This window comes from Ostrea edulis, chromosome 2, assembly GCF_947568905.1.
Source record: "Ostrea edulis chromosome 2, xbOstEdul1.1, whole genome shotgun sequence".
Classification (NCBI taxonomy): Eukaryota; Metazoa; Mollusca; class Bivalvia; order Ostreida; family Ostreidae; genus Ostrea; species Ostrea edulis.
Genome location: NC_079165.1, coordinates 17,963,139 through 17,969,331, shown reverse-complemented (window position 1 = coordinate 17,969,331; position 6,193 = coordinate 17,963,139). Strand labels below are relative to the sequence as shown.

Genomic DNA, 6,193 nt, shown 5'->3' with positions numbered 1-6,193 from the left:
CAGAGATCAGCACCCAATCTGTCTTGTACGATGGTTGTCTGTGGTACAATGTAAAACATGAATTTGAGACTTGTTAGCCTCAGGACGGCTTGGTTTCTCTCTCCGCCTCTTTTAAACGGAAGGGAGACTGTGTCTGGAGTGCCTCGTGCGATACATGGAAGTACTAGTACTAATATGTTGTACAGTGTGACCGTTGAGACGAGCGAAGCCCATTAACATCTTGCAACAAGAGTTAGTAGACATTTTATCCGCCTCTTTGTTAAACGCAGGAAATATAGCGCGGTGGATGTAAACAGTTACATTGTGACGTCATATTAGCTGCAATTATTTTCTCTCTTTCAAACCAAACAAAAACAAAACGTTTGAAGCTATGAAAAAGCTTGTCTGGAATTTAAAAACGTTTATGATACTTTCTAAACAATCTAATTATTTTAATTACGGGATTATCAATGAAGTATACCGCAGTGACGGCGACATTTTTGCAGAAGCATGATGGGTAATACCGAGCGAAGCTCGGACGGGCCGAAGGCCCGTCCGCGAAGCAAGGCTCTAAAGGTAACACGTATGTAAAAGAAAAAAGTCAAAATCAGCAAAAGAAAAAGAGATAATCTCTATATACGTTCACTGAAATTTTCGTGATCCATATGGGCGCCGCCATTTATTTTTTCATTACCTGCTTCAACAGTTATTCGTGTTTTATTTTGAATGCCAATAATAGAAGACTCTAACGTGCAATTCGTAATTTAAACACTCAGTTTGTTCAAAGTGAATAGTATAATTATCATTGTAACAGGTTTTAGCAAATAAATACATATAAAACCGTAATACGACTAAATAAATGAACGAGTTCATGAGTTTCTTTGAATAAGAATATACGATAAAATTACGGTTACTTTTTTACCATTTTTAATTTATTGGTTAATTTTGTTTAGTTTTAACGGCCTTTTTCATTGCATACGGAATGTATTATTGTTGTTTATAATTGTTTGCTTTGAAAGAGAAAAAAGCCGAGGCTAAATGTGACGTCACAGTTTACGTCGCCTTGCGTTTTATTTCCCGCGTTCAATGAATAGGCGGCTCATGTAAAACTGTTGTCCCCATATAAACCCCTTTAATATTGAGATGTTACTGGGTGTTTAGCGCAAGGAAATTTCATTCAAAATTTATATTTTTAAATGAATCATAATCTACCGTACTTAACGGAATTATGACTACCACTCGGGACACGGAGTTACGTACATGCTTCGTTCGGTCCAACGGTCACACCGTATACATATTACTCATCTTTTTTCAGCTGATGAAGAGCAAATCACGTGACTCATATGTGTAATCATTGGAGTGACGCGAGCTTCGCTCGCTATTACCCAGCAGCAATCCCCCGGAGGAACAGGGACATCAGATAGGTCCAAAACCATACCAATCCCTTATATCATCCCCCGCATTTGGACTTCCGGCGCCTGTGAGTAACATGGAACCACCGGTTTACCCGTTTTACATAATTGTTATGTTGGTATTCGGTTATCTCCCCTGGTTCGGACCCGTCGCGGTAGCTTAGTGGTAGAGCGTTCGCTTCGTAACCGGGAGGTCGTGAGATCAAGCTCCGCTCGTGCCAGGGCCGCGTCAAACCTAAGGAAGTGATTGATCCCTCGCCAAACGCTCGGCAATTAGATTGTATCTTGTTTTACGTCTCTCTCGAGAATTTTTCACTCATATGGAGACATCATCTAGACCGCTGAAGGGCTTCAAAATCTAGGCCTTTGCTCGTGAGCAGTGAAGGTTCTTTAGCGTGCCACACTTACTGTGACACGGAACATCGTTTTTAAGGTCATCAGTAATGTTGAACAGTAAGTGATAGAGCTTTGATATTTCACATGAGTATTCCTTATGACAAGACCTTTCCGTTGGTACCAACATTTTTGACCCCTTGACCTTGGAGTTTGACCTACTTTTTGAAAATTTTAACCTTGCTTATAACTTTTGAACAGTAAGTGATAGAACTTTGATATTTCACATGAGTATTCCTTGTGACAAGACCTTTCCGTTGGTACTAAACCTTTTGACCTTGACATTTGACATACTTTTTAAAAAATTGACATTGGTCATAACTTCTAAATGGTAAATATTAGAGCTTTCATATTGTACATAAGCATTTCTTGTGACAAGATCTTTCTACTGGTTCCAAGATATTTGTCCTTGTGATCTTGGCCATCTTCGGAATTGGCCATTATCGGGGGCATTTGTGTTTCACAAACACATCTTGTTTTTTCATGATTTTCCCGTTTTCAGTACAAGTGTTGCTTTGTATTTATTATGCTATACAGTACCTTGCTGTATGTTCTTACAGTGAATGTGTTGCATATAGTCAGATCTCAGATTATACAGTATCATGTCATCTCCGAGGGCCCGTGACATTCACACTTGATGCCGTTTGGCGATGGAACTGTCACTACCTGTAGGTCTGTCGCGGCCGGGATTCGAACACCGGCCTTCCGCATGCGGAGCGAACGCTCTAACCTCTAGACCACCGCGAGAATCACGGGTCTTTCGGATATGACCTTAAAAACGGAGGTCCCGTGTCACGGTAGGCGTTAGCACGTTAAAGAACCCTCACTGCTATGGCCTTTATAGCGCTAAGCATAGGTCTTTGTGGTACTTCACCTACAACTGGTGACGTCTCAATATGAGTGAAAAAATCTCGACGGAATGTAAAACAATCAATCAATCAACCCCCTGATTCAGCTTTGCAATGCGGCCATGCCATCCACTCTCCCACTTAAACACAGCCTGTTGTGTGCGGCCATGTCATCCACTCTCCCACTTAGACACAGACTGTTGTGTGCGCTTGTGTAGTGGTACTTTGTGTGAAATTGTGATGTGTCATCCGACTGATTGAAACACATGTAGTATGTTATAACGTTTGGTTTTCTGGGACTTGTTTTCATTGTAAATGTCATCCACAATGTAAATCACTAATAAATTTTGTGCACCGTATACATCGTGTGTTATTAACGCATTTAGGAACCAATTCAGACTACTAGTGGACAATTTGTTTCATAAATATACGCGGGAGTGGTAAGCCAGTTTCTGTTCAATTAATTTGTTGAAAGGAACTGGTTCCAGGTCGTAAAACTTGGATGACCAATCTGTTCTTACTTTTCGTTATTTATATTCCGGGTTTAACTGTCCCGGGTGTAACTGCTGAATGAAGTTTTACCACGGTATATGTAGTTACTCCATTGAAAAGTTTTTTAAAAAGTGTTGACGTAAACAATAGATCATAATATAACAATGGCATTTCTATGGTAACCCGATGGACCAATCGGAACATCGCTCGGCCTTTCCGTCAAGTCGAGAGAGAGAAACTCAGATGGAACCCCAGAATATAAGATTTGAATCGCCTCCAGCGTATCAACGACTACATGGGACAAATGCGAAAGATTGTTGTTATTTCAATATTAAATATCTGTATGTAAGTGGTCTGTTTTATGTAAGTATATACAATTTTAGTGGAATAAAACGTGTTATTCGAGAAATGGGGTATTTCAATTTTACACTTGGTATCGTCTATGTAAACAAAAGATGGCGACCCTCGAAAACTGATCTGCCAAATAAGAAGTAGACTGCCAAATATAAGAAAATGTCAGAAGTATAATAAAATTCTTAAAAGAAATAGGGAGTCAAATTCTTGTTCAGCTAAAGTCATATCCAGTTACATCAGTTTAACCGTGAGCGACGCTATCTTACTTGTCATGTGATACATAAAAATCGCTAAAACGCATCAACGATGCGTATGGCCGAGTTGCAGTTTGGAATGTGTTCATTGGAATGACCCTAATTTGCGATGGTGAACACTGTTTTAGTAAAAGTGAATAGTAAGTTACATAGAACATTTAAGAGAAGGGAAAATACTTACTTTGAAGTAAAATGATGAGTTATAACAAACCTTTGTGGACAATTGGCCTTTGGATTTCAAAAGCAACATGAATCTTGAATGTCATCAGGATTTGAAGTCTGATAAACATGCACCAGCAAGTACATGTATAAAAGTTAGAGGCAAGCTCAAATCTACAGTATATAGTGAAAAAGAGACCTTGACCTTTGACCTAAAAATAAATAGGAACCTTCCTCTTTTGGATGTGATCAAAATATGCAAGTCTGACAAAGACGCACCAAGTAGTATGAAAGTTAGAGACCGGACAAGCTCAAATCTATGGCATTTAGTGACAAAGAGACCTTGACCTTTGTCCTTTTGACCTTAAAATGAATAGGAACCTTTCTCTTTTGGATGTGATCATGATATGTAAGTTTCACAAAGATGTCCCTAGTAGTATGAAAGTTAGAGATCAGACAAGCTCAAATCTATGGCATTTAGTGACAAATTGACCTTGACCTTTGACCTCAAAATAAATAGGAACCTTCCTCTTTTGGATGTGATCATGTTATGTAAGTCTCACAAAGATGCACCAAAAAGTATGAAAGTTAGAGACCGGGCAAGCTAATTGTGGATGCCGCCCACTCGACTGGACACCCATCCTTCGCCAATTTAAAAGCTGAGATTTGCTACGCAACTCGGCTAATAAGGTGCCATATGTGACGTGGTTTTTTTATTGTTCGACTTGATGTAAAACACTGAGCGACGTTCCGATTGACTGCGGACAGAATATCAAATATGTGCATGCAGTAGTCCACTGATTTTTTTTTTTTTATATTCATGTCAAAGTAAAAAAGTAACTGGAATCTTGGATGCAATTCTCAATGTAAACTAAGATTGGTTAGTTTTATTCATAGACACTCCATTGAATGTGCAGATATTTTCCCCCTGTCGATAGCACTTCTCATTGCATTGGAGTGGGTTTTTTTTTTTTTAATCTTATCGATTTTTTATACATATACACGACACAATACTCTCCAATGTTGGAAGGAAGAAAATAAATTTAAGCACATATACTATATCATTCCTAAATACTTAAATCCATGTTTATAAGCAATGTAACATTTATAATTGCAGCGTTGTACAAGTTCTTGATACTAGGTAATGTAGTAGTCTAAATCATTCGTCTATCATCGTATTTCAACAAGAGGCCCTTAGGCCTTATGTCTCACCTGAGTATTAGTTAAAAGTAGTCCCAATGGTCAAGAAATATATAATGATTTTCCTGTACTGCATATCTAAGCTAAAATATGATATTCAACAGCAAAATAAAACAAGATGTGTTTTTAAACACAAATGCTCCCGAAAGTGTTCATACAGATGAAAGACTTTAAATAATACAATATATGTTATATTAGTACTATATGACTATTTTGGACATGCCGTAGAGTCGGAACCCTGGGATTGCGACATTCACAATTTTGGTACATCGCTTTGTTTTTCCAAAATACGCATTTAAATTTTTATATGTATAAGCAAAATTAAAGAAGTCTTTCAAATGATAAAAACTAAAATCTCTATGATAATTTGTCGGGAACCAAAACCCCAACCCTTAGGATCATGAAATTTACAATTTTGGTAAAGGGCTAGCTGCTCCTTCTAAATATCCATTTATTTTCTGTTTAGTATCAATAACATTACAGATGTGATCTAAATGTTTTACACTTAAACACTATAAGACAAATCTGGCCCGCCCTAGAGTCAGAACCTTAACCCCGGGGATCATGAAATCTAAAATTTGGTAGAGGTCTTCCTGCTATACATAACTATGTATTTAGTTTTTCTTGCATGCACATATGCGGTTGTAGAGAAGATTTTTGAAAAATGTTCAATTTATGGCAAGTTTTGCCTCCTAAGGCCTTCCTGAGAAGGTGCAGCAGTCCTGAAAATTACAATTTATACCCCCCCCCCTTTTGTCCCAAAGTTGATTCATACCATATTTGAAAAGAATTGGAATGGTGGTTATCAAGAAGAAATTAAAAATGTTCAATTGTTACACACATTTAATCACTATGACCATTTTGGCCCCACCCTGGTACCAAAGTCCCTACTCCGGAGATCATGAAGTTTACAATTTTCGTGGAGGCCTTCCTGCTCTACATGGCTATGCATTTAAGTTTTCTTACAGATGTGCGGTTGCAGAAAAGACGAGTTTTGATTGATTGATTATATATTGTTTAACATCCCTCTGAGAATTTTTCACTCATATGGAGACGTCACCATTGCCAGTGAAGGGCTTGCAAATTTAGGCCTACACTCGGC

General features: G+C 38.2%; 1 protein-coding gene and 1 long non-coding RNA gene across 7 annotated transcripts in view; one reads left to right on the top strand and one right to left on the bottom strand.

Annotated features, from left to right (window-relative positions):
- The window catches only part of LOC125678098 (40S ribosomal protein S19-like), a 193,108-nt gene that overhangs the window by 39,458 nt on the left and 147,457 nt on the right, over nucleotides 1-6,193 (top strand). The gene's annotated exons all lie outside the window — the stretch shown is intronic.
- Nucleotides 1-6,193, bottom strand: part of LOC125678101 (uncharacterized) — a 168,752-nt gene that overhangs the window by 122,498 nt on the left and 40,061 nt on the right. The gene's annotated exons all lie outside the window — the stretch shown is intronic.